The following is a 25,897-nucleotide window of genomic DNA, read 5'->3' as shown; positions in this document are numbered from 1 at the left end:
AGAAATGTCACACATATTTGGCCTGCAACTTTCTGTGCGACAAATTCAGACAGGAAAAATCAGTATAAATCCTTAGAAAATTATCCCCCAGTGTCTCCATCTGCTGGCGGTATTGAATAAGCATTGCTGCACTGATGGGGTATGCATTAGACGAAAAAAAAGAAGAAAAAGAAGAATAATACGCCCAGAAAAGAGGCGAAAAGGAGAAAAACGTAAAAAAACTTGAAAAAAAAGTAAGAGGAAGAGAAGGGAAAAAAAGGTGGAAATGGGTTTAAAAGTGATTTCGGCGGAGAATATATATATATATATATATATATATATATATATACGCGCACACACACACATATATATAAACGTATTCTCCGTTGAGATATTGCAGCCGCTGCTGTGTCCAGGCCCAGGAGCCTTAGCACTGTGCTGTGATGTCACTCAATACCACTGACATCACTAGGTGTAAACAACATCTCTCCTTTGCTGTGTATGTGACTATGGAGCTGTTTGGTGATGTCGTCTATTATGGCCTTCATAGAAGCAACAGGAGATTGTTGCATCCATCTAGAACCCTCAGAACTACAGTGCTATGATGTCACTCACTTCCACAGGCCTTGCAGAGTGTAAACAACAACAACCCAGCTTTGTTGTGTATGTAACCATAGGGATTTGTGATGTCACCTAGAACCTTCACAGCAGCGACAGCTTTATGAGGAGCATCAGCACTGCTCTGCCTGAGCAGAACCATCACCGCCATAGGTTGTCAAATAACCCGGATTTAACCCACACAGGTAAGTCCAATGGGGTGCAGGCATGTCCTCTATGCTTACAGCTTCCCGTGGGTGTTGGTTTGATACCGTTTGGGGACAGCCAAGGAGGCATCTGCAGGCAACAAAGGTAGGTGTGTGCTTGTGTGTGTGTTTCCTATGCAGATCCTAAGCCCAGTGTCACATGCAAGTAGGAGGAGTAAGAAGGGTTCCTGGCAAATCCGGGTTATGGATTGCATTTAAAAAGGCCCCGTGGGAGTGCAATGGGCCCCTGTCTTGCTGCTTAGCAATAATGGTATGGGTTTAGGTTCTGCTGTGTGTACTGGTGGTTGACTGCCCCCCAGCCCAGAGTGTGCATGGAAAATTGTCTGGCAGCCTCCCTGACAGCAAGCAGTGATAGTGCCCATGAAGGGGACCTTGTTGGGCCCGCCCCTTTCACGGTTATCGCTTCTCGGCCTTTTGGCTAAGATCAAGTGTAGTATCTGTTCTTATCAGTTTAATATCTGATACGTCCCCTATCTGGGGACCATATATTAAATGGATTTTTGAGAACGGGGGCCGATTTCGAAGCTTGCTTCCGTCGCCCTATGCATTGACCCGATATGGCAGTATCTTCGGGTACAGTGCACCACCCCCTTACAGGGTTAAAAAGAAAGATTCCTACTTTCATTGCTACCTGCTTGCTGGCTAGCCAGCTAGCCAGCCCTGTGGGCCTTGCTGCTGCAGCCAAAAAACAAAAGGTGGTGCTGCTGCTGCTGCTTCTGCTGCTTCTGCTTGTGTCTGGCCGCTGTTGGAGCGTCCAGGCACAGGACTTCTGCTGCTGCTGACTAAATGGCCTCCTTAATTGGATCATTTGAGTAGCCAGCACACCTGTGCAGGTAGGGCATGACATGATAGGCAGCTGCCTTGATAGCGGGTGGGTGCTGAATGTTCCTAATTGACAAAATAAGATTAATGCTTATGAAGAAATATAAAATCTCATCCCTTCCCCAATATCGCGCCACACCCCTACCCCTTAATTCCCTGGTTGAACTTGATGGACATATGTCTTTTTTCGACCGTACTAACTATGTAACTATGTAACATAACATGGGGGGGGGGGGGGGGGGGTCTCCTGGCTGTTCACACAGGTGTGTCATTGCTGTACATTGACCATGCATTGCTTCTGTGGTATTGCAAAGGCAAAGACAAATGCTTCCAGCCATCCATTGCACTAATGGATTGGTCATCAGCTGGCTGTCTATGTCCCGCATCAATATAGACCAAAGTACAGAGGGTTAGGCTATGCTATTGTGCACCTACCTGATGCATCAGAAGGTGCGAGGCCCTTGCTAAATTCTGTGCACAGACTTTGAGATCTATACTTTAGACTGTATCTAAACCTGCTCCAACATGGACTGACATTCTGGCCTACTTTCAGCCGATGCGACTTGTCTGTCGCTGAACAGTCGCTTTTTATGTATTCAGCACCTATGTATAATGTTGTAAAAATGCTCTAGAAGCTAAAGTCGCAGAAATGTCACACATATTTGGCCTGCAACTTTCTGTGCGACAAATTCAGACAGGAAAAATCAGTATAAATCCTTAGAAAAGTATCCCCCAGTGTCTCCATCTGCTGGCGGTATTGAATAAGCATTGCTGCACTGATGGGGTATGCATTAGACGAAAAAAAAGAAGAAAAAGAAGAATAATACGCCCAGAAAAGAGGCGAAAAGGAGAAAAACGTAAAAAAACGTGAAAAAAAAGTAAGAGGAAGAGAAGGGAAAAAAAGGTGGAAATGGGTTTAAAAGTGATTTCGGCGGAGAAATATATATATATATATATATGTATATATATATATATATATATATACGCGCACACACACACATATATATAAACGTATTCTCCGTTGAGATATTGCAGCCGCTGCTGTGTCCAGGCCCAGGAGCCTTAGCACTGTGCTGTGATGTCACTCAATACCACTGACATCACTAGGTGTAAACAACATCTCTCCTTTGCTGTGTATGTGACTATGGAGCTGTTTGGTGATGTCGTCTATTATGGCCTTCATAGAAGCAACAGGAGATTGTTGCATCCATCTAGAACCCTCAGAACTACAGTGCTATGATGTCACTCACTTCCACAGGCCTTGCAGAGTGTAAACAACAACAACCCAGCTTTGTTGTGTATGTAACCATAGGGATTTGTGATGTCACCTAGAACCTTCACAGCAGCGACAGCTTTATGAGGAGCATCAGCACTGCTCTGCCTGAGCAGAACCATCACCGCCATAGGTTGTCAAATAACCCGGATTTAACCCACACAGGTAAGTCCAATGGGGTGCAGGCATGTCCTCTATGCTTACAGCTTCCCGTGGGTGTTGGTTTGATACCGTTTGGGGACAGCCAAGGAGGCATCTGCAGGCAACAAAGGTAGGTGTGTGCTTGTGTGTGTGTTTCCTATGCAGATCCTAAGCCCAGTGTCACATGCAAGTAGAAGGAGTAAGAAGGGTTCCTGGCAAATCCGGGTTATGGATTGCATTTAAAAAGGCCCCGTGGGAGTGCAATGGGCCCCTGTCTTGCTGCTTAGCAATAATGGTATGGGTTTAGGTTCTGCTGTGTGTACTGGTGGTTGACTGCCCCCCAGCCCAGAGTGTGCATGGAAAATTGTCTGGCAGCCTCCCTGACAGCAAGCAGTGATAGTGCCCATGAAGGGGACCTTGTTGGGCCCGCCCTTCACGGTTATCGCTTCTCGGCCTTTTGGCTAAGATCAAGTGTAGTATCTGTTCTTATCAGTTTAATATCTGATACGTCCCCTATCTGGGGACCATATATTAAATGGATTTTTGAGAACGGGGGCCGATTTCGAAGCTTGCTTCCGTCGCCCTATGCATTGACCCGATATGGCAGTATCTTCGGGTACAGTGCACCACCCCCTTACAGGGTTAAAAAGAAAGATTCCTACTTTCATTGCTACCTGCTTGCTGGCTAGCCAGCTAGCCAGCCCTGTGGGCCTTGCTGCTGCAGCCAAAAAACAAAAGGTGGTGCTGCTGCTGCTGCTTCTGCTGCTTCTGCTTGTGTCTGGCCGCTGTTGGAGCGTCCAGGCACAGGACTTCTGCTGCTGCTGACTAAATGGCCTCCTTAATTGGATCATTTGAGTAGCCAGCACACCTGTGCAGGTAGGGCATGACATGATAGGCAGCTGCCTTGATAGCGGGTGGGTGCTGAATGTTCCTAATTGACAAAATAAGATTAATGCTTATGAAGAAATATAAAATCTCATCCCTTCCCCAATATCGCGCCACACCCCTACCCCTTAATTCCCTGGTTGAACTTGATGGACATATGTCTTTTTTCGACCGTACTAACTATGTAACTATGTAACATAACATGGGGGGGGGGGGGTCTCCTGGCTGTTCACACAGGTGTGTCATTGCTGTACATTGACCATGCATTGCTTCTGTGGTATTGCAAAGGCAAAGACAAATGCTTCCAGCCATCCATTGCACTAATGGATTGGTCATCAGCTGGCTGTCTATGTCCCGCATCAATATAGACCAAAGTACAGAGGGTTAGGCTATGCTATTGTGCACCTACCTGATGCATCAGAAGGTGCGAGGCCCTTGCTAAATTCTGTGCACAGACTTTGAGATCTATACTTTAGACTGTATCTAAACCTGCTCCAACATGGACTGACATTCTGGCCTACTTTCAGCCGATGCGACTTGTCTGTCGCTGAACAGTCGCTTTTTATGTATTCAGCACCTATGTATAATGTTGTAAAAATGCTCTAGAAGCTAAAGTCGCAGAAATGTCACACATATTTGGCCTGCAACTTTCTGTGCGACAAATTCAGACAGGAAAAATCAGTATAAATCCTTAGAAAATTATCCCCCAGTGTCTCCATCTGCTGGCGGTATTGAATAAGCATTGCTGCACTGATGGGGTATGCATTAGACGAAAAAAAAGAAGAAAAAGAAGAATAATACGCCCAGAAAAGAGGCGAAAAGGAGAAAAACGTAAAAAAACGTGAAAAAAAAGTAAGAGGAAGAGAAGGGAAAAAAAGGTGGAAATGGGTTTAAAAGTGATTTCGGCGGAGAAATATATATATATATATATATATATATATATATATATATATATATATACGCGCACACACACACATATATATAAACGTATTCTCCGTTGAGATATTGCAGCCGCTGCTGTGTCCAGGCCCAGGAGCCTTAGCACTGTGCTGTGATGTCACTCAATACCACTGACATCACTAGGTGTAAACAACATCTCTCCTTTGCTGTGTATGTGACTATGGAGCTGTTTGGTGATGTCGTCTATTATGGCCTTCATAGAAGCAACAGGAGATTGTTGCATCCATCTAGAACCCTCAGAACTACAGTGCTATGATGTCACTCACTTCCACAGGCCTTGCAGAGTGTAAACAACAACAACCCAGCTTTGTTGTGTATGTAACCATAGGGATTTGTGATGTCACCTAGAACCTTCACAGCAGCGACAGCTTTATGAGGAGCATCAGCACTGCTCTGCCTGAGCAGAACCATCACCGCCATAGGTTGTCAAATAACCCGGATTTAACCCACACAGGTAAGTCCAATGGGGTGCAGGCATGTCCTCTATGCTTACAGCTTCCCGTGGGTGTTGGTTTGATACCGTTTGGGGACAGCCAAGGAGGCATCTGCAGGCAACAAAGGTAGGTGTGTGCTTGTGTGTGTGTTTCCTATGCAGATCCTAAGCCCAGTGTCACATGCAAGTAGGAGGAGTAAGAAGGGTTCCTGGCAAATCCGGGTTATGGATTGCATTTAAAAAGGCCCCGTGGGAGTGCAATGGGCCCCTGTCTTGCTGCTTAGCAATAATGGTATGGGTTTAGGTTCTGCTGTGTGTACTGGTGGTTGACTGCCCCCCAGCCCAGAGTGTGCATGGAAAATTGTCTGGCAGCCTCCCTGACAGCAAGCAGTGATAGTGCCCATGAAGGGGACCTTGTTGGGCCCGCCCCTTTCACGGTTATCGCTTCTCGGCCTTTTGGCTAAGATCAAGTGTAGTATCTGTTCTTATCAGTTTAATATCTGATACGTCCCCTATCTGGGGACCATATATTAAATGGATTTTTGAGAACGGGGGCCGATTTCGAAGCTTGCTTCCGTCGCCCTATGCATTGACCCGATATGGCAGTATCTTCGGGTACAGTGCACCACCCCCTTACAGGGTTAAAAAGAAAGATTCCTACTTTCATTGCTACCTGCTTGCTGGCTAGCCAGCTAGCCAGCCCTGTGGGCCTTGCTGCTGCAGCCAAAAAACAAAAGGTGGTGCTGCTGCTGCTGCTTCTGCTGCTTCTGCTTGTGTCTGGCCGCTGTTGGAGCGTCCAGGCACAGGACTTCTGCTGCTGCTGACTAAATGGCCTCCTTAATTGGATCATTTGAGTAGCCAGCACACCTGTGCAGGTAGGGCATGACATGATAGGCAGCTGCCTTGATAGCGGGTGGGTGCTGAATGTTCCTAATTGACAAAATAAGATTAATGCTTATGAAGAAATATAAAATCTCATCCCTTCCCCAATATCGCGCCACACCCCTACCCCTTAATTCCCTGGTTGAACTTGATGGACATATGTCTTTTTTCGACCGTACTAACTATGTAACTATGTAACATAACATGGGGGGGGGGGGGGGGGGGGGGTCTCCTGGCTGTTCACACAGGTGTGTCATTGCTGTACATTGACCATGCATTGCTTCTGTGGTATTGCAAAGGCAAAGACAAATGCTTCCAGCCATCCATTGCACTAATGGATTGGTCATCAGCTGGCTGTCTATGTCCCGCATCAATATAGACCAAAGTACAGAGGGTTAGGCTATGCTATTGTGCACCTACCTGATGCATCAGAAGGTGCGAGGCCCTTGCTAAATTCTGTGCACAGACTTTGAGATCTATACTTTAGACTGTATCTAAACCTGCTCCAACATGGACTGACATTCTGGCCTACTTTCAGCCGATGCGACTTGTCTGTCGCTGAACAGTCGCTTTTTATGTATTCAGCACCTATGTATAATGTTGTAAAAATTCTCTAGAAGCTAAAGTCGCAGAAATGTCACACATATTTGGCCTGCAACTTTCTGTGCGACAAATTCAGACAGGAAAAATCAGTATAAATCCTTAGAAAATTATCCCCCAGTGTCTCCATCTGCTGGCGGTATTGAATAAGCATTGCTGCACTGATGGGGTATGCATTAGACGAAAAAAAAGAAGAAAAAGAAGAATAATACGCCCAGAAAAGAGGCGAAAAGGAGAAAAACGTAAAAAAACTTGAAAAAAAAGTAAGAGGAAGAGAAGGGAAAAAAAGGTGGAAATGGGTTTAAAAGTGATTTCGGCGGAGAAATATATATATATATATATATATATATATATACGCGCACACACACACATATATATAAACGTATTCTCCGTTGAGATATTGCAGCCGCTGCTGTGTCCAGGCCCAGGAGCCTTAGCACTGTGCTGTGATGTCACTCAATACCACTGACATCACTAGGTGTAAACAACATCTCTCCTTTGCTGTGTATGTGACTATGGAGCTGTTTGGTGATGTCGTCTATTATGGCCTTCATAGAAGCAACAGGAGATTGTTGCATCCATCTAGAACCCTCAGAACTACAGTGCTATGATGTCACTCACTTCCACAGGCCTTGCAGAGTGTAAACAACAACAACCCAGCTTTGTTGTGTATGTAACCATAGGGATTTGTGATGTCACCTAGAACCTTCACAGCAGCGACAGCTTTATGAGGAGCATCAGCACTGCTCTGCCTGAGCAGAACCATCACCGCCATAGGTTGTCAAATAACCCGGATTTAACCCACACAGGTAAGTCCAATGGGGTGCAGGCATGTCCTCTATGCTTACAGCTTCCCGTGGGTGTTGGTTTGATACCGTTTGGGGACAGCCAAGGAGGCATCTGCAGGCAACAAAGGTAGGTGTGTGCTTGTGTGTGTGTTTCCTATGCAGATCCTAAGCCCAGTGTCACATGCAAGTAGGAGGAGTAAGAAGGGTTCCTGGCAAATCCGGGTTATGGATTGCATTTAAAAAGGCCCCGTGGGAGTGCAATGGGCCCCTGTCTTGCTGCTTAGCAATAATGGTATGGGTTTAGGTTCTGCTGTGTGTACTGGTGGTTGACTGCCCCCCAGCCCAGAGTGTGCATGGAAAATTGTCTGGCAGCCTCCCTGACAGCAAGCAGTGATAGTGCCCATGAAGGGGACCTTGTTGGGCCCGCCCCTTTCACGGTTATCGCTTCTCGGCCTTTTGGCTAAGATCAAGTGTAGTATCTGTTCTTATCAGTTTAATATCTGATACGTCCCCTATCTGGGGACCATATATTAAATGGATTTTTGAGAACGGGGGCCGATTTCGAAGCTTGCTTCCGTCGCCCTATGCATTGACCCGATATGGCAGTATCTTCGGGTACAGTGCACCACCCCCTTACAGGGTTAAAAAGAAAGATTCCTACTTTCATTGCTACCTGCTTGCTGGCTAGCCAGCTAGCCAGCCCTGTGGGCCTTGCTGCTGCAGCCAAAAAACAAAAGGTGGTGCTGCTGCTGCTGCTTCTGCTGCTTCTGCTTGTGTCTGGCCGCTGTTGGAGCGTCCAGGTACAGGACTTCTGCTGCTGCTGACTAAATGGCCTCCTTAATTGGATCATTTGAGTAGCCAGCACACCTGTGCAGGTAGGGCATGACATGATAGGCAGCTGCCTTGATAGCGGGTGGGTGCTGAATGTTCCTAATTGACAAAATAAGATTAATGCTTATGAAGAAATATAAAATCTCATCCCTTCCCCAATATCGCGCCACACCCCTACCCCTTAATTCCCTGGTTGAACTTGATGGACATATGTCTTTTTTCGACCGTACTAACTATGTAACTATGTAACATAACATGGGGGGGGGGGGGTCTCCTGGCTGTTCACACAGGTGTGTCATTGCTGTACATTGACCATGCATTGCTTCTGTGGTATTGCAAAGGCAAAGACAAATGCTTCCAGCCATCCATTGCACTAATGGATTGGTCATCAGCTGGCTGTCTATGTCCCGCATCAATATAGACCAAAGTACAGAGGGTTAGGCTATGCTATTGTGCACCTACCTGATGCATCAGAAGGTGCGAGGCCCTTGCTAAATTCTGTGCACAGACTTTGAGATCTATACTTTAGACTGTATCTAAACCTGCTCCAACATGGACTGACATTCTGGCCTACTTTCAGCCGATGCGACTTGTCTGTCGCTGAACAGTCGCTTTTTATGTATTCAGCACCTATGTATAATGTTGTAAAAATGCTCTAGAAGCTAAAGTCGCAGAAATGTCACACATATTTGGCCTGCAACTTTCTGTGCGACAAATTCAGACAGGAAAAATCAGTATAAATCCTTAGAAAATTATCCCCCAGTGTCTCCATCTGCTGGCGGTATTGAATAAGCATTGCTGCACTGATGGGGTATGCATTAGACGAAAAAAAAGAAGAAAAAGAAGAATAATACGCCCAGAAAAGAGGCGAAAAGGAGAAAAACGTAAAAAAACGTGAAAAAAAAGTAAGAGGAAGAGAAGGGAAAAAAAGGTGGAAATGGGTTTAAAAGTGATTTCGGCGGAGAAATATATATATATATATATATATATATATATATATATATATACGCGCACACACACACATATATATAAACGTATTCTCCGTTGAGATATTGCAGCCGCTGCTGTGTCCAGGCCCAGGTGCCTTAGCACTGTGCTGTGATGTCACTCAATACCACTGACATCACTAGGTGTAAACAACATCTCTCCTTTGCTGTGTATGTGACTATGGAGCTGTTTGGTGATGTCGTCTATTACGGCCTTCATAGAAGCAACAGGAGATTGTTGCATCCATCTAGAACCCTCAGAACTACAGTGCTATGATGTCACTCACTTCCACAGGCCTTGCAGAGTGTAAACAACAACAACCCAGCTTTGTTGTGTATGTAACCATAGGGATTTGTGATGTCACCTAGAACCTTCACAGCAGCGACAGCTTTATGAGGAGCATCAGCACTGCTCTGCCTGAGCAGAACCATCACCGCCATAGGTTGTCAAATAACCCGGATTTAACCCACACAGGTAAGTCCAATGGGGTGCAGGCATGTCCTCTATGCTTACAGCTTCCCGTGGGTGTTGGTTTGATACCGTTTGGGGACAGCCAAGGAGGCATCTGCAGGCAACAAAGGTAGGTGTGTGCTTGTGTGTGTGTTTCCTATGCAGATCCTAAGCCCAGTGTCACATGCAAGTAGGAGGAGTAAGAAGGGTTCCTGGCAAATCCGGGTTATGGATTGCATTTAAAAAGGCCCCGTGGGAGTGCAATGGGCCCCTGTCTTGCTGCTTAGCAATAATGGTATGGGTTTAGGTTCTGCTGTGTGTACTGGTGGTTGACTGCCCCCCAGCCCAGAGTGTGCATGGAAAATTGTCTGGCAGCCTCCCTGACAGCAAGCAGTGATAGTGCCCATGAAGGGGACCTTGTTGGGCCCGCCCCTTTCACGGTTATCGCTTCTCGGCCTTTTGGCTAAGATCAAGTGTAGTATCTGTTCTTATCAGTTTAATATCTGATACGTTCCCTATCTGGGGACCATATATTAAATGGATTTTTGAGAACGGGGGCCGATTTCGAAGCTTGCTTCCGTCGCCCTATGCATTGACCCGAATATGGCAGTATCTTCGGGTACAGTGCACCACCCCCTTACAGGGTTAAAAAGAAAGATTCCTACTTTCATTGCTACCTGCTTGCTGGCTAGCCAGCTAGCCAGCCCTGTGGGCCTTGCTGCTGCAGCCAAAAAACAAAAGGTGGTGCTGCTGCTGCTGCTTCTGCTGCTTCTGCTTGTGTCTGGCCGCTGTTGGAGCGTCCAGGCACAGGACTTCTGCTGCTGCTGACTAAATGGCCTCCTTAATTGGATCATTTGAGTAGCCAGCACACCTGTGCAGGTAGGGCATGACATGATAGGCAGCTGCCTTGATAGCGGGTGGGTGCTGAATGTTCCTAATTGACAAAATAAGATTAATGCTTATGAAGAAATATAAAATCTCATCCCTTCCCCAATATCGCGCCACACCCCTACCCCTTAATTCCCTGGTTGAACTTGATGGACATATGTCTTTTTTCGACCGTACTAACTATGTAACTATGTAACATAACATGGGGGGGGGGGGGGGGGGTCTCCTGGCTGTTCACACAGGTGTGTCATGGCTGTACATTGACCATGCATTGCTTCTGTGGTATTGCAAAGGCAAAGACAAATGCTTCCAGCCATCCATTGCACTAATGGATTGGTCATCAGCTGGCTGTCTATGTCCCGCATCAATATAGACCAAAGTACAGAGGGTTAGGCTATGCTATTGTGCACCTACCTGATGCATCAGAAGGTGCGAGGCCCTTGCTAAATTCTGTGCACAGACTTTGAGATCTATACTTTAGACTGTATCTAAACCTGCTCCAACATGGACTGACATTCTGGCCTACTTTCAGCCGATGCGACTTGTCTGTCGCTGAACAGTCGCTTTTTATGTATTCAGCACCTATGTATAATGTTGTAAAAATGCTCTAGAAGCTAAAGTCGCAGAAATGTCACACATATTTGGCCTGCAACTTTCTGTGCGACAAATTCAGACAGGAAAAATCAGTATAAATCCTTAGAAAATTATCCCCCAGTGTCTCCATCTGCTGGCGGTATTGAATAAGCATTGCTGCACTGATGGGGTATGCATTAGACGAAAAAAAAGAAGAAAAAGAAGAATAATACGCCCAGAAAAGAGGCGAAAAGGAGAAAAACGTAAAAAAACGTGAAAAAAAAGTAAGAGGAAGAGAAGGGAAAAAAAGGTGGAAATGGGTTTAAAAGTGATTTCGGCGGAGAAATATATATATATATATATATATATATATATACGCGCACACACACACATATATATAAACGTATTCTCCGTTGAGATATTGCAGCCGCTGCTGTGTCCAGGCCCAGGAGCCTTAGCACTGTGCTGTGATGTCACTCAATACCACTGACATCACTAGGTGTAAACAACATCTCTCCTTTGCTGTGTATGTGACTATGGAGCTGTTTGGTGATGTCGTCTATTATGGCCTTCATAGAAGCAACAGGAGATTGTTGCATCCATCTAGAACCCTCAGAACTACAGTGCTATGATGTCACTCACTTCCACAGGCCTTGCAGAGTGTAAACAACAACAACCCAGCTTTGTTGTGTATGTAACCATAGGGATTTGTGATGTCACCTAGAACCTTCACAGCAGCGACAGCTTTATGAGGAGCATCAGCACTGCTCTGCCTGAGCAGAACCATCACCGCCATAGGTTGTCAAATAACCCGGATTTAACCCACACAGGTAAGTCCAATGGGGTGCAGGCATGTCCTCTATGCTTACAGCTTCCCGTGGGTGTTGGTTTGATACCGTTTGGGGACAGCCAAGGAGGCATCTGCAGGCAACAAAGGTAGGTGTGTGCTTGTGTGTGTGTTTCCTATGCAGATCCTAAGCCCAGTGTCACATGCAAGTAGGAGGAGTAAGAAGGGTTCCTGGCAAATCCGGGTTATGGATTGCATTTAAAAAGGCCCCGTGGGAGTGCAATGGGCCCCTGTCTTGCTGCTTAGCAATAATGGTATGGGTTTAGGTTCTGCTGTGTGTACTGGTGGTTGACTGCCCCCCAGCCCAGAGTGTGCATGGAAAATTGTCTGGCAGCCTCCCTGACAGCAAGCAGTGATAGTGCCCATGAAGGGGACCTTGTTGGGCCCGCCCCTTTCACGGTTATCGCTTCTCGGCCTTTTGGCTAAGATCAAGTGTAGTATCTGTTCTTATCAGTTTAATATCTGATACGTCCCCTATCTGGGGACCATATATTAAATGGATTTTTGAGAACGGGGGCCGATTTCGAAGCTTGCTTCCGTCGCCCTATGCATTGACCCGATATGGCAGTATCTTCGGGTACAGTGCACCACCCCCTTACAGGGTTAAAAAGAAAGATTCCTACTTTCATTGCTACCTGCTTGCTGGCTAGCCAGCTAGCCAGCCCTGTGGGCCTTGCTGCTGCAGCCAAAAAACAAAAGGTGGTGCTGCTGCTGCTGCTTCTGCTGCTTCTGCTTGTGTCTGGCCGCTGTTGGAGCGTCCAGGCACAGGACTTCTGCTGCTGCTGACTAAATGGCCTCCTTAATTGGATCATTTGAGTAGCCAGCACACCTGTGCAGGTAGGGCATGACATGATAGGCAGCTGCCTTGATAGCGGGTGGGTGCTGAATGTTCCTAATTGACAAAATAAGATTAATGCTTATGAAGAAATATAAAATCTCATCCCTTCCCCAATATCGCGCCACACCCCTACCCCTTAATTCCCTGGTTGAACTTGATGGACATATGTCTTTTTTCGACCGTACTAACTATGTAACTATGTAACATAACATGGGGGGGGGGGGGGGGGGGGTCTCCTGGCTGTTCACACAGGTGTGTCATTGCTGTACATTGACCATGCATTGCTTCTGTGGTATTGCAAAGGCAAAGACAAATGCTTCCAGCCATCCATTGCACTAATGGATTGGTCATCAGCTGGCTGTCTATGTCCCGCATCAATATAGACCAAAGTACAGAGGGTTAGGCTATGCTATTGTGCACCTACCTGATGCATCAGAAGGTGCGAGGCCCTTGCTAAATTCTGTGCACAGACTTTGAGATCTATACTTTAGACTGTATCTAAACCTGCTCCAACATGGACTGACATTCTGGCCTACTTTCAGCCGATGCGACTTGTCTGTCGCTGAACAGTCGCTTTTTATGTATTCAGCACCTATGTATAATGTTGTAAAAATTCTCTAGAAGCTAAAGTCGCAGAAATGTCACACATATTTGGCCTGCAACTTTCTGTGCGACAAATTCAGACAGGAAAAATCAGTATAAATCCTTAGAAAATTATCCCCCAGTGTCTCCATCTGCTGGCGGTATTGAATAAGCATTGCTGCACTGATGGGGTATGCATTAGACGAAAAAAAAGAAGAAAAAGAAGAATAATACGCCCAGAAAAGAGGCGAAAAGGAGAAAAACGTAAAAAAACGTGAAAAAAAAGTAAGAGGAAGAGAAGGGAAAAAAAGGTGGAAATGGGTTTAAAAGTGATTTCGGCGGAGAAATATATATATATATATATATATATATATATATATATATATATATACGCGCACACACACACATATATATAAACGTATTCTCCGTTGAGATATTGCAGCCGCTGCTGTGTCCAGGCCCAGGAGCCTTAGCACTGTGCTGTGATGTCACTCAATACCACTGACATCACTAGGTGTAAACAACATCTCTCCTTTGCTGTGTATGTGACTATGGAGCTGTTTGGTGATGTCGTCTATTATGGCCTTCATAGAAGCAACAGGAGATTGTTGCATCCATCTAGAACCCTCAGAACTACAGTGCTATGATGTCACTCACTTCCACAGGCCTTGCAGAGTGTAAACAACAACAACCCAGCTTTGTTGTGTATGTAACCATAGGGATTTGTGATGTCACCTAGAACCTTCACAGCAGCGACAGCTTTATGAGGAGCATCAGCACTGCTCTGCCTGAGCAGAACCATCACCGCCATAGGTTGTCAAATAACCCGGATTTAACCCACACAGGTAAGTCCAATGGGGTGCAGGCATGTCCTCTATGCTTACAGCTTCCCGTGGGTGTTGGTTTGATACCGTTTGGGGACAGCCAAGGAGGCATCTGCAGGCAACAAAGGTAGGTGTGTGCTTGTGTGTGTGTTTCCTATGCAGATCCTAAGCCCAGTGTCACATGCAAGTAGGAGGAGTAAGAAGGGTTCCTGGCAAATCCGGGTTATGGATTGCATTTAAAAAGGCCCCGTGGGAGTGCAATGGGCCCCTGTCTTGCTGCTTAGCAATAATGGTATGGGTTTAGGTTCTGCTGTGTGTACTGGTGGTTGACTGCCCCCCAGCCCAGAGTGTGCATGGAAAATTGTCTGGCAGCCTCCCTGACAGCAAGCAGTGATAGTGCCCATGAAGGGGACCTTGTTGGGCCCGCCCCTTTCACGGTTATCGCTTCTCGGCCTTTTGGCTAAGATCAAGTGTAGTATCTGTTCTTATCAGTTTAATATCTGATACGTCCCCTATCTGGGGACCATATATTAAATGGATTTTTGAGAACGGGGGCCGATTTCGAAGCTTGCTTCCGTCGCCCTATGCATTGACCCGATATGGCAGTATCTTCGGGTACAGTGCACCACCCCCTTACAGGGTTAAAAAGAAAGATTCCTACTTTCATTGCTACCTGCTTGCTGGCTAGCCAGCTAGCCAGCCCTGTGGGCCTTGCTGCTGCAGCCAAAAAACAAAAGGTGGTGCTGCTGCTGCTGCTTCTGCTGCTTCTGCTTGTGTCTGGCCGCTGTTGGAGCGTCCAGGCACAGGACTTCTGCTGCTGCTGACTAAATGGCCTCCTTAATTGGATCATTTGAGTAGCCAGCACACCTGTGCAGGTAGGGCATGACATGATAGGCAGCTGCCTTGATAGCGGGTGGGTGCTGAATGTTCCTAATTGACAAAATAAGATTAATGCTTATGAAGAAATATAAAATCTCATCCCTTCCCCAATATCGCGCCACACCCCTACCCCTTAATTCCCTGGTTGAACTTGATGGACATATGTCTTTTTTCGACCGTACTAACTATGTAACTATGTAACATAACATGGGGGGGGGGGGTCTCCTGGCTGTTCACACAGGTGTGTCATTGCTGTACATTGACCATGCATTGCTTCTGTGGTATTGCAAAGGCAAAGACAAATGCTTCCAGCCATCCATTGCACTAATGGATTGGTCATCAGCTGGCTGTCTATGTCCCGCATCAATATAGACCAAAGTACAGAGGGTTAGGCTATGCTATTGTGCACCTACCTGATGCATCAGAAGGTGCGAGGCCCTTGCTAAATTCTGTGCACAGACTTTGAGATCTATACTTTAGACTGTATCTAAACCTGCTCCAACATGGACTGACATTCTGGCCTACTTTCAGCCGATGCGACTTGTCTGTCGCTGAACAGTCGCTTTTTATGTATTCAGCACCTATGTATAATGTTGTAAAAATGCTCTAGAAGCTAAAGTCGCAGAAATGTCACACATATTTGGCCTGCAACTTTCTGTGCGACAAATTCAGACAGGAAAAATCAGTATAAATCCTTAGAAAATTATCCCCCAGTGTCTCCATCTGCTGGCGGTATTGAATAAGCATTGCTGCACTGATGGGGTATGCATTAGACGAAAAAAAAGAAGAAAAAGAAGAATAATACGCCCAGAAAAGAGGCGAAAAGGAGAAAAACGTAAAAAAACGTGAAAAAAAAGTAAGAGGAAGAGAAGGGAAAAAAAGGTGGAAATGGGTTTAAAAGTGATTTCGGCGGAGAAATATATATATATATATATATATATATATATATATACGCGCACACACACACATATATATAAACGTATTCTCCGTTGAGATATTGCAGCCGCTGCTGTGTCCAGGCCCAGGAGCCTTAGCACTGTGCTGTGATGTCACTCAATACCACTGACATCACTAGGTGTAAACAACATCTCTCCTTTGCTGTGTATGTGACTATGGAGCTGTTTGGTGATGTCGTCTATTATGGCCTTCATAGAAGCAACAGGAGATTGTTGCATCCATCTAGAACCCTCAGAACTACAGTGCTATGATGTCACTCACTTCCACAGGCCTTGCAGAGTGTAAACAACAACAACCCAGCTTTGTTGTGTATGTAACCATAGGGATTTGTGATGTCACCTAGAACCTTCACAGCAGCGACAGCTTTATGAGGAGCATCAGCACTGCTCTGCCTGAGCAGAACCATCACCGCCATAGGTTGTCAAATAACCCGGATTTAACCCACACAGGTAAGTCCAATGGGGTGCAGGCATGTCCTCTATGCTTACAGCTTCCCGTGGGTGTTGGTTTGATACCGTTTGGGGACAGCCAAGGAGGCATCTGCAGGCAACAAAGGTAGGTGTGTGCTTGTGTGTGTGTTTCCTATGCAGATCCTAAGCCCAGTGTCACATGCAAGTAGGAGGAGTAAGAAGGGTTCCTGGCAAATCCGGGTTATGGATTGCATTTAAAAAGGCCCCGTGGGAGTGCAATGGGCCCCTGTCTTGCTGCTTAGCAATAATGGTATGGGTTTAGGTTCTGCTGTGTGTACTGGTGGTTGACTGCCCCCCAGCCCAGAGTGTGCATGGAAAATTGTCTGGCAGCCTCCCTGACAGCAAGCAGTGATAGTGCCCATGAAGGGGACCTTGTTGGGCCCGCCCCTTTCACGGTTATCGCTTCTCGGCCTTTTGGCTAAGATCAAGTGTAGTATCTGTTCTTATCAGTTTAATATCTGATACGTCCCCTATCTGGGGACCATATATTAAATGGATTTTTGAGAACGGGGGCCGATTTCGAAGTTTGCTTCCGTCGCCCTATGCATTGACCCGATATGGCAGTATCTTCGGGTACAGTGCACCACCCCCTTACAGGGTTAAAAAGAAAGATTCCTACTTTCATTGCTACCTGCTTGCTGGCTAGCCAGCTAGCCAGCCCTGTGGGCCTTGCTGCTGCAGCCAAAAAACAAAAGGTGGTGCTGCTGCTGCTGCTTCTGCTGCTTCTGCTTGTGTCTGGCCGCTGTTGGAGCGTCCAGGCACAGGACTTCTGCTGCTGCTGACTAAATGGCCTCCTTAATTGGATTATTTGAGTAGCCAGCACACCTGTGCAGGTAGGGCATGACATGATAGGCAGCTGCCTTGATAGCGGGTGGGTGCTGAATGTTCCTAATTGACAAAATAAGATTAATGCTTATGAAGAAATATAAAATCTCATCCCTTCCCCAATATCGCGCCACACCCCTACCCCTTAATTCCCTGGTTGAACTTGATGGACATATGTCTTTTTTCGACCGTACTAACTATGTAACTATGTAACATAACATGGGGGGGGGGGGGTCTCCTGGCTGTTCACACAGGTGTGTCATTGCTGTACATTGACCATGCATTGCTTCTGTGGTATTGCAAAGGCAAAGACAAATGCTTCCAGCCATCCATTGCACTAATGGATTGGTCATCAGCTGGCTGTCTATGTCCCGCATCAATATAGACCAAAGTACAGAGGGTTAGGCTATGCTATTGTGCACCTACCTGATGCATCAGAAGGTGCGAGGCCCTTGCTAAATTCTGTGCACAGACTTTGAGATCTATACTTTAGACTGTATCTAAACCTGCTCCAACATGGACTGACATTCTGGCCTACTTTCAGCCGATGCGACTTGTCTGTCGCTGAACAGTCGCTTTTTATGTATTCAGCACCTATGTATAATGTTGTAAAAATGCTCTAGAAGCTAAAGTCGCAGAAATGTCACACATATTTGGCCTGCAACTTTCTGTGCGACAAATTCAGACAGGAAAAATCAGTATAAATCCTTAGAAAATTATCCCCCAGTGTCTCCATCTGCTGGCGGTATTGAATAAGCATTGCTGCACTGATGGGGTATGCATTAGACGAAAAAAAAGAAGAAAAAGAAGAATAATACGCCCAGAAAAGAGGCGAAAAGGAGAAAAACGTAAAAAAACGTGAAAAAAAAGTAAGAGGAAGAGAAGGGAAAAAAAGGTGGAAATGGGTTTAAAAGTGATTTCGGCGGAGAAATATATATATATATATATATATATATATATATATATACGCGCACACACACACATATATATAAACGTATTCTCCGTTGAGATATTGCAGCCGCTGCTGTGTCCAGGCCCAGGAGCCTTAGCACTGTGCTGTGATGTCACTCAATACCACTGACATCACTAGGTGTAAACAACATCTCTCCTTTGCTGTGTATGTGACTATGGAGCTGTTTGGTGATGTCGTCTATTATGGCCTTCATAGAAGCAACAGGAGATTGTTGCATCCATCTAGAACCCTCAGAACTACAGTGCTATGATGTCACTCACTTCCACAGGCCTTGCAGAGTGTAAACAACAACAACCCAGCTTTGTTGTGTATGTAACCATAGGGATTTGTGATGTCACCTAGAACCTTCACAGCAGCGACAGCTTTATGAGGAGCATCAGCACTGCTCTGCCTGAGCAGAACCATCACCGCCATAGGTTGTCAAATAACCCGGATTTAACCCACACAGGTAAGTCCAATGGGGTGCAGGCATGTCCTCTATGCTTACAGCTTCCCGTGGGTGTTGGTTTGATACCGTTTGGGGACAGCCAAGGAGGCATCTGCAGGCAACAAAGGTAGGTGTGTGCTTGTGTGTGTGTTTCCTATGCAGATCCTAAGCCCAGTGTCACATGCAAGTAGGAGGAGTAAGAAGGGTTCCTGGCAAATCCGGGTTATGGATTGCATTTAAAAAGGCCCCGTGGGAGTGCAATGGGCCCCTGTCTTGCTGCTTAGCAATAATGGTATGGGTTTAGGTTCTGCTGTGTGTACTGGTGGTTGACTGCCCCCCAGCCCAGAGTGTGCATGGAAAATTGTCTGGCAGCCTCCCTGACAGCAAGCAGTGATAGTGCCCATGAAGGGGACCTTGTTGGGCCCGCCCCTTTCACGGTTATCGCTTCTCGGCCTTTTGGCTAAGATCAAGTGTAGTATCTGTTCTTATCAGTTTAATATCTGATACGTCCCCTATCTGGGGACCATATATTAAATGGATTTTTGAGAACGGGGGCCGATTTCGAAGCTTGCTTCCGTCGCCCTATGCATTGACCCGAATATGGCAGTATCTTCGGGTACAGTGCACCACCCCCTTACAGGGTTAAAAAGAAAGATTCCTACTTTCATTGCTACCTGCTTGCTGGCTAGCCAGCTAGCCAGCCCTGTGGGCCTTGCTGCTGCAGCCAAAAAACAAAAGGTGGTGCTGCTGCTGCTGCTTCTGCTGCTTCTGCTTGTGTCTGGCCGCTGTTGGAGCGTCCAGGCACAGGACTTCTGCTGCTGCTGACTAAATGGCCTCCTTAATTGGATCATTTGAGTAGCCAGCACACCTGTGCAGGTAGGGCATGACATGATAGGCAGCTGCCTTGATAGCGGGTGGGTGCTGAATGTTCCTAATTTACAAAATAAGATTAATGCTTATGAAGAAATATAAAATCTCATCCCTTCCCCAATATCGCGCCACACCCCTACCCCTTAATTCCCTGGTTGAACTTGATGGACATATGTCTTTTTTCGACCGTACTAACTATGTAACTATGTAACATAACATGGGGGGGGGGGGGGGGGGTCTCCTGGCTGTTCACACAGGTGTGTCATGGCTGTACATTGACCATGCATTGCTTCTGTGGTATTGCAAAGGCAAAGACAAATGCTTCCAGCCATCCATTGCACTAATGGATTGGTCATCAGCTGGCTGTCTATGTCCCGCATCAATATAGACCAAAGTACAGAGGGTTAGGCTATGCTATTGTGCACCTACCTGATGCATCAGAAGGTGCGAGGCCCTTGCTAAATTCTGTGCACAGACTTTGAGATCTATACTTTAGACTGTATCTAAACCTGCTCCAACATGGACTGACATTCTGGCCTACTTTCAGCCGATGCGACTTGTCTGTCGCTGAACAGTCGCTTTTTATGTATTCAGCACCTATGTATAATGTTGTAAAAATGCTCTAGAAGCTAAAGTCGCAGAAATGTCACACATATTTGGCCTGCAACTTTCTGTGCGACAAATTCAGACAGGAAAAATCAGTATAAATCCTTAGAAAATTATCCCCCAGTGTCTCCATCTGCTGGCGGTATTGAATAAGCATTGCTGCACTGATGGGGTATGCATTAGACGAAAAAAAAGAAGAAAAAGAAGAATAATACGCCCAGAAAAGAGGCGAAAAGGAGAAAAACGTAAAAAAACGTGAAAAAAAAGTAAGAGGAAGAGAAGGGAAAAAAAGGTGGAAATGGGTTTAAAAGTGATTTCGGCGGAGAAATATATATATATATATATATATATATATACGCGCACACACACACATATATATAAACGTATTCTCCGTTGAGATATTGCAGCCGCTGCTGTGTCCAGGCCCAGGAGCCTTAGCACTGTGCTGTGATGTCACTCAATACCACTGACATCACTAGGTGTAAACAACATCTCTCCTTTGCTGTGTATGTGACTATGGAGCTGTTTGGTGATGTCGTCTATTATGGCCTTCATAGAAGCAACAGGAGATTGTTGCATCCATCTAGAACCCTCAGAACTACAGTGCTATGATGTCACTCACTTCCACAGGCCTTGCAGAGTGTAAACAACAACAACCCAGCTTTGTTGTGTATGTAACCATAGGGATTTGTGATGTCACCTAGAACCTTCACAGCAGCGACAGCTTTATGAGGAGCATCAGCACTGCTCTGCCTGAGCAGAACCATCACCGCCATAGGTTGTCAAATAACCCGGATTTAACCCACACAGGTAAGTCCAATGGGGTGCAGGCATGTCCTCTATGCTTACAGCTTCCCGTGGGTGTTGGTTTGATACCGTTTGGGGACAGCCAAGGAGGCATCTGCAGGCAACAAAGGTAGGTGTGTGCTTGTGTGTGTGTTTCCTATGCAGATCCTAAGCCCAGTGTCACATGCAAGTAGGAGGAGTAAGAAGGGTTCCTGGCAAATCCGGGTTATGGATTGCATTTAAAAAGGCCCCGTGGGAGTGCAATGGGCCCCTGTCTTGCTGCTTAGCAATAATGGTATGGGTTTAGGTTCTGCTGTGTGTACTGGTGGTTGACTGCCCCCCAGCCCAGAGTGTGCATGGAAAATTGTCTGGCAGCCTCCCTGACAGCAAGCAGTGATAGTGCCCATGAAGGGGACCTTGTTGGGCCCGCCCCTTTCACGGTTATCGCTTCTCGGCCTTTTGGCTAAGATCAAGTGTAGTATCTGTTCTTATCAGTTTAATATCTGATACGTCCCCTATCTGGGGACCATATATTAAATGGATTTTTGAGAACGGGGGCCGATTTCGAAGCTTGCTTCCGTCGCCCTATGCATTGACCCGATATGGCAGTATCTTCGGGTACAGTGCACCACCCCCTTACAGGGTTAAAAAGAAAGATTCCTACTTTCATTGCTACCTGCTTGCTGGCTAGCCAGCTAGCCAGCCCTGTGGGCCTTGCTGCTGCAGCCAAAAAACAAAAGGTGGTGCTGCTGCTGCTGCTTCTGCTGCTTCTGCTTGTGTCTGGCCGCTGTTGGAGCGTCCAGGCACAGGACTTCTGCTGCTGCTGACTAAATGGCCTCCTTAATTGGATCATTTGAGTAGCCAGCACACCTGTGCAGGTAGGGCATGACATGATAGGCAGCTGCCTTGATAGCGGGTGGGTGCTGAATGTTCCTAATTGACAAAATAAGATTAATGCTTATGAAGAAATATAAAATCTCATCCCTTCCCCAATATCGCGCCACACCCCTACCCCTTAATTCCCTGGTTGAACTTGATGGACATATGTCTTTTTTCGACCGTACTAACTATGTAACTATGTAACATAACATGGGGGGGGGGGGGGGGTCTCCTGGCTGTTCACACAGGTGTGTCATTGCTGTACATTGACCATGCATTGCTTCTGTGGTATTGCAAAGGCAAAGACAAATGCTTCCAGCCATCCATTGCACTAATGGATTGGTCATCAGCTGGCTGTCTATGTCCCGCATCAATATAGACCAAAGTACAGAGGGTTAGGCTATGCTATTGTGCACCTACCTGATGCATCAGAAGGTGCGAGGCCCTTGCTAAATTCTGTGCACAGACTTTGAGATCTTTACTTTAGACTGTATCTAAACCTGCTCCAACATGGACTGACATTCTGGCCTACTTTCAGCCGATGCGACTTGTCTGTCGCTGAACAGTCGCTTTTTATGTATTCAGCACCTATGTATAATGTTGTAAAAATGCTCTAGAAGCTAAAGTCGCAGAAATGTCACACATATTTGGCCTGCAACTTTCTGTGCGACAAATTCAGACAGGAAAAATCAGTATAAATCCTTAGAAAATTATCCCCCAGTGTCTCCATCTGCTGGCGGTATTGAATAAGCATTGCTGCACTGATGGGGTATGCATTAGACGAAAAAAAAGAAGAAAAAGAAGAATAATACGCCCAGAAAAGAGGCGAAAAGGAGAAAAACGTAAAAAAACGTGAAAAAAAAGTAAGAGGAAGAGAAGGGAAAAAAAGGTGGAAATGGGTTTAAAAGTGATTTCGGCGGAGAAATATATATATATATATATATATATATATATATATATATATATATACGCGCACACACACACATATATATAAACGTATTCTCCGTTGAGATATTGCAGCCGCTGCTGTGTCCAGGCCCAGGAGCCTTAGCACTGTGCTGTGATGTCACTCAATACCACTGACATCACTAGGTGTAAACAACATCTCTCCTTTGCTGTGTATGTGACTATGGAGCTGTTTGGTGATGTCGTCTATTATGGCCTTCATAGAAGCAACAGGAGATTGTTGCATCCATCTAGAACCCTCAGAACTACAGTGCTATGATGTCACTCACTTCCACAGGCCTTGCAGAGTGTAAACAACAACAACCCAGCTTTGTTGTGTATGTAACCATAGGGATTTGTGATGTCACCTAGAACCTTCACAGCAGCGACAGCTTTATGAGGAGCATCAGCACTGCTCTGCCTGAGCAGAACCATCACCGCCATAGGTTGTCAAATAACCCGGATTTAACCCACACAGGTAAGTCCAATGGGGTGCAGGCATGTCCTCTATGCTTACAGCTTCCCGTGGGTGTTGGTTTGATACCGTTTGGGGACAGCCAAGGAGGCATCTGCAGGCAACAAAGGTAGGTGTGTGCTTGTGTGTGTGTTTCCTATGCAGATCCTAAGCCCAGTGTCACATGCAAGTAGGAGGAGTAAGAAGGGTTCCTGGCAAATCCGGGTTATGGATTGCATTTAAAAAGGCCCCGTGGGAGTGCAATGGGCCCCTGTCTTGCTGCTTAGCAATAATGGTATGGGTTTAGGTTCTGCTGTGTGTACTGGTGGTTGACTGCCCCCCAGCCCAGAGTGTGCATGGAAAATTGTCTGGCAGCCTCCCTGACAGCAAGCAGTGATAGTGCCCATGAAGGGGACCTTGTTGGGCCCGCCCCTTTCACGGTTATCGCTTCTCGGCCTTTTGGCTAAGATCAAGTGTAGTATCTATTCTTATCAGTTTAATATCTGATACGTCCCCTATCTGGGGACCATATATTAAATGGATTTTTGAGAACGGGGGCCGATTTCGAAGCTTGCTTCCGTCGCCCTATGCATTGACCCGATATGGCAGTATCTTCGGGTACAGTGCACCACCCCCTTACAGGGTTAAAAAGAAAGATTCCTACTTTCATTGCTACCTGCTTGCTGGCTAGCCAGCTAGCCAGCCCTGTGGGCCTTGCTGCTGCAGCCAAAAAACAAAAGGTGGTGCTGCTGCTGCTGCTTCTGCTGCTTCTGCTTGTGTCTGGCCGCTGTTGGAGCGTCCAGGCACAGGACTTCTGCTGCTGCTGACTAAATGGCCTCCTTAATTGGATCATTTGAGTAGCCAGCACACCTGTGCAGGTAGGGCATGACATGATAGGCAGCTGCCTTGATAGCGGGTGGGTGCTGAATGTTCCTAATTGACAAAATAAGATTAATGCTTATGAAGAAATATAAAATCTCATCCCTTCCCCAATATCGCGCCACACCCCTACCCCTTAATTCCCTGGTTGAACTTGATGGACATATGTCTTTTTTCGACCGTACTAACTATGTAACTATGTAACATAACATGGGGGGGGGGGGTCTCCTGGCTGTTCACACAGGTGTGTCATTGCTGTACATTGACCATGCATTGCTTCTGTGGTATTGCAAAGGCAAAGACAAATGCTTCCAGCCATCCATTGCACTAATGGATTGGTCATCAGCTGGCTGTCTATGTCCCGCATCAATATAGACCAAAGTACAGAGGGTTAGGCTATGCTATTGTGCACCTACCTGATGCATCAGAAGGTGCGAGGCCCTTGCTAAATTCTGTGCACAGACTTTGAGATCTATACTTTAGACTGTATCTAAACCTGCTCCAACATGGACTGACATTCTGGCCTACTTTCAGCCGATGCGACTTGTCTGTCGCTGAACAGTCGCTTTTTATGTATTCAGCACCTATGTATAATGTTGTAAAAATGCTCTAGAAGCTAAAGTCGCAGAAATGTCACACATATTTGGCCTGCAACTTTCTGTGCGACAAATTCAGACAGGAAAAATCAGTATAAATCCTTAGAAAATTATCCCCCAGTGTCTCCATCTGCTGGCGGTATTGAATAAGCATTGCTGCACTGATGGGGTATGCATTAGACAAAAAAAAGAAGAAAAAGAAGAATAATACGCCCAGAAAAGAGGCGAAAAGGAGAAAAACGTAAAAAAACGTGAAAAAAAAGTAAGAGGAAGAGAAGGGAAAAAAAGGTGGAAATGGGTTTAAAAGTGATTTCGGCGGAGAAATATATATATATATATATATATATATATATATATATATATATATACGCGCACACACACACATATATATAAACGTATTCTCCGTTGAGATATTGCAGCCGCTGCTGTGTCCAGGCCCAGGAGCCTTAGCACTGTGCTGTGATGTCACTCAATACCACTGACATCACTAGGTGTAAACAACATCTCTCCTTTGCTGTGTATGTGACTATGGAGCTGTTTGGTGATGTCGTCTATTATGGCCTTCATAGAAGCAACAGGAGATTGTTGCATCCATCTAGAACCCTCAGAACTACAGTGCTATGATGTCACTCACTTCCACAGGCCTTGCAGAGTGTAAACAACAACAACCCAGCTTTGTTGTGTATGTAACCATAGGGATTTGTGATGTCACCTAGAACCTTCACAGCAGCGACAGCTTTATGAGGAGCATCAGCACTGCTCTGCCTGAGCAGAACCATCACCGCCATAGGTTGTCAAATAACCCGGATTTAACCCACACAGGTAAGTCCAATGGGGTGCAGGCATGTCCTCTATGCTTACAGCTTCCCGTGGGTGTTGGTTTGATACCGTTTGGGGACAGCCAAGGAGGCATCTGCAGGCAACAAAGGTAGGTGTGTGCTTGT

General features: G+C 46.0%; 11 non-coding genes across 11 annotated transcripts; all 11 read left to right on the top strand.

Annotated features, from left to right (window-relative positions):
* The first annotated feature begins 1,201 nt into the window (after positions 1-1,201).
* On the top strand, positions 1,202-1,392 carry LOC130346778 (U2 spliceosomal RNA). Its single transcript, XR_008884924.1, has one exon. It is a non-coding gene; the product is annotated as a U2 spliceosomal RNA (small nuclear RNA).
* Positions 1,393-3,480: 2,088 nt separating this feature from the next.
* Positions 3,481-3,671, top strand: LOC130346777 (U2 spliceosomal RNA). The gene has a single exon (XR_008884923.1). It is a non-coding gene; the product is annotated as a U2 spliceosomal RNA (small nuclear RNA).
* Positions 3,672-5,757: 2,086 nt separating this feature from the next.
* On the top strand, positions 5,758-5,948 carry LOC130346775 (U2 spliceosomal RNA). Its single transcript, XR_008884921.1, has one exon. It is a non-coding gene; the product is annotated as a U2 spliceosomal RNA (small nuclear RNA).
* Positions 5,949-8,027: 2,079 nt separating this feature from the next.
* Positions 8,028-8,218, top strand: LOC130346774 (U2 spliceosomal RNA). The gene has a single exon (XR_008884920.1). It is a non-coding gene; the product is annotated as a U2 spliceosomal RNA (small nuclear RNA).
* Positions 8,219-10,298: 2,080 nt separating this feature from the next.
* Positions 10,299-10,490, top strand: LOC130346739 (U2 spliceosomal RNA). The gene has a single exon (XR_008884889.1). It is a non-coding gene; the product is annotated as a U2 spliceosomal RNA (small nuclear RNA).
* Positions 10,491-12,565: 2,075 nt separating this feature from the next.
* On the top strand, positions 12,566-12,756 carry LOC130346773 (U2 spliceosomal RNA). Its single transcript, XR_008884919.1, has one exon. It is a non-coding gene; the product is annotated as a U2 spliceosomal RNA (small nuclear RNA).
* Positions 12,757-14,847: 2,091 nt separating this feature from the next.
* LOC130346772 (U2 spliceosomal RNA) lies at positions 14,848-15,038 on the top strand. Its single transcript, XR_008884918.1, has one exon. It is a non-coding gene; the product is annotated as a U2 spliceosomal RNA (small nuclear RNA).
* Positions 15,039-17,111: 2,073 nt separating this feature from the next.
* On the top strand, positions 17,112-17,302 carry LOC130346732 (U2 spliceosomal RNA). Its single transcript, XR_008884883.1, has one exon. It is a non-coding gene; the product is annotated as a U2 spliceosomal RNA (small nuclear RNA).
* Positions 17,303-19,378: 2,076 nt separating this feature from the next.
* LOC130346736 (U2 spliceosomal RNA) lies at positions 19,379-19,570 on the top strand. Its single transcript, XR_008884886.1, has one exon. It is a non-coding gene; the product is annotated as a U2 spliceosomal RNA (small nuclear RNA).
* A 2,073-nt stretch (positions 19,571-21,643) lies between these two features.
* Positions 21,644-21,834, top strand: LOC130346771 (U2 spliceosomal RNA). Its single transcript, XR_008884917.1, has one exon. It is a non-coding gene; the product is annotated as a U2 spliceosomal RNA (small nuclear RNA).
* Positions 21,835-23,921: 2,087 nt separating this feature from the next.
* Positions 23,922-24,112, top strand: LOC130346734 (U2 spliceosomal RNA). The gene has a single exon (XR_008884885.1). It is a non-coding gene; the product is annotated as a U2 spliceosomal RNA (small nuclear RNA).
* Positions 24,113-25,897: the final 1,785 nt, after the last annotated feature.

Source organism: Hyla sarda, unplaced genomic scaffold, assembly GCF_029499605.1.
Source record: "Hyla sarda isolate aHylSar1 unplaced genomic scaffold, aHylSar1.hap1 scaffold_800, whole genome shotgun sequence".
Taxonomy (NCBI): domain Eukaryota; kingdom Metazoa; phylum Chordata; class Amphibia; order Anura; family Hylidae; genus Hyla; species Hyla sarda.
Note: the sequence above shows the minus strand (reverse complement) of the source record. Positions and strands in the feature narration are given on the sequence as shown.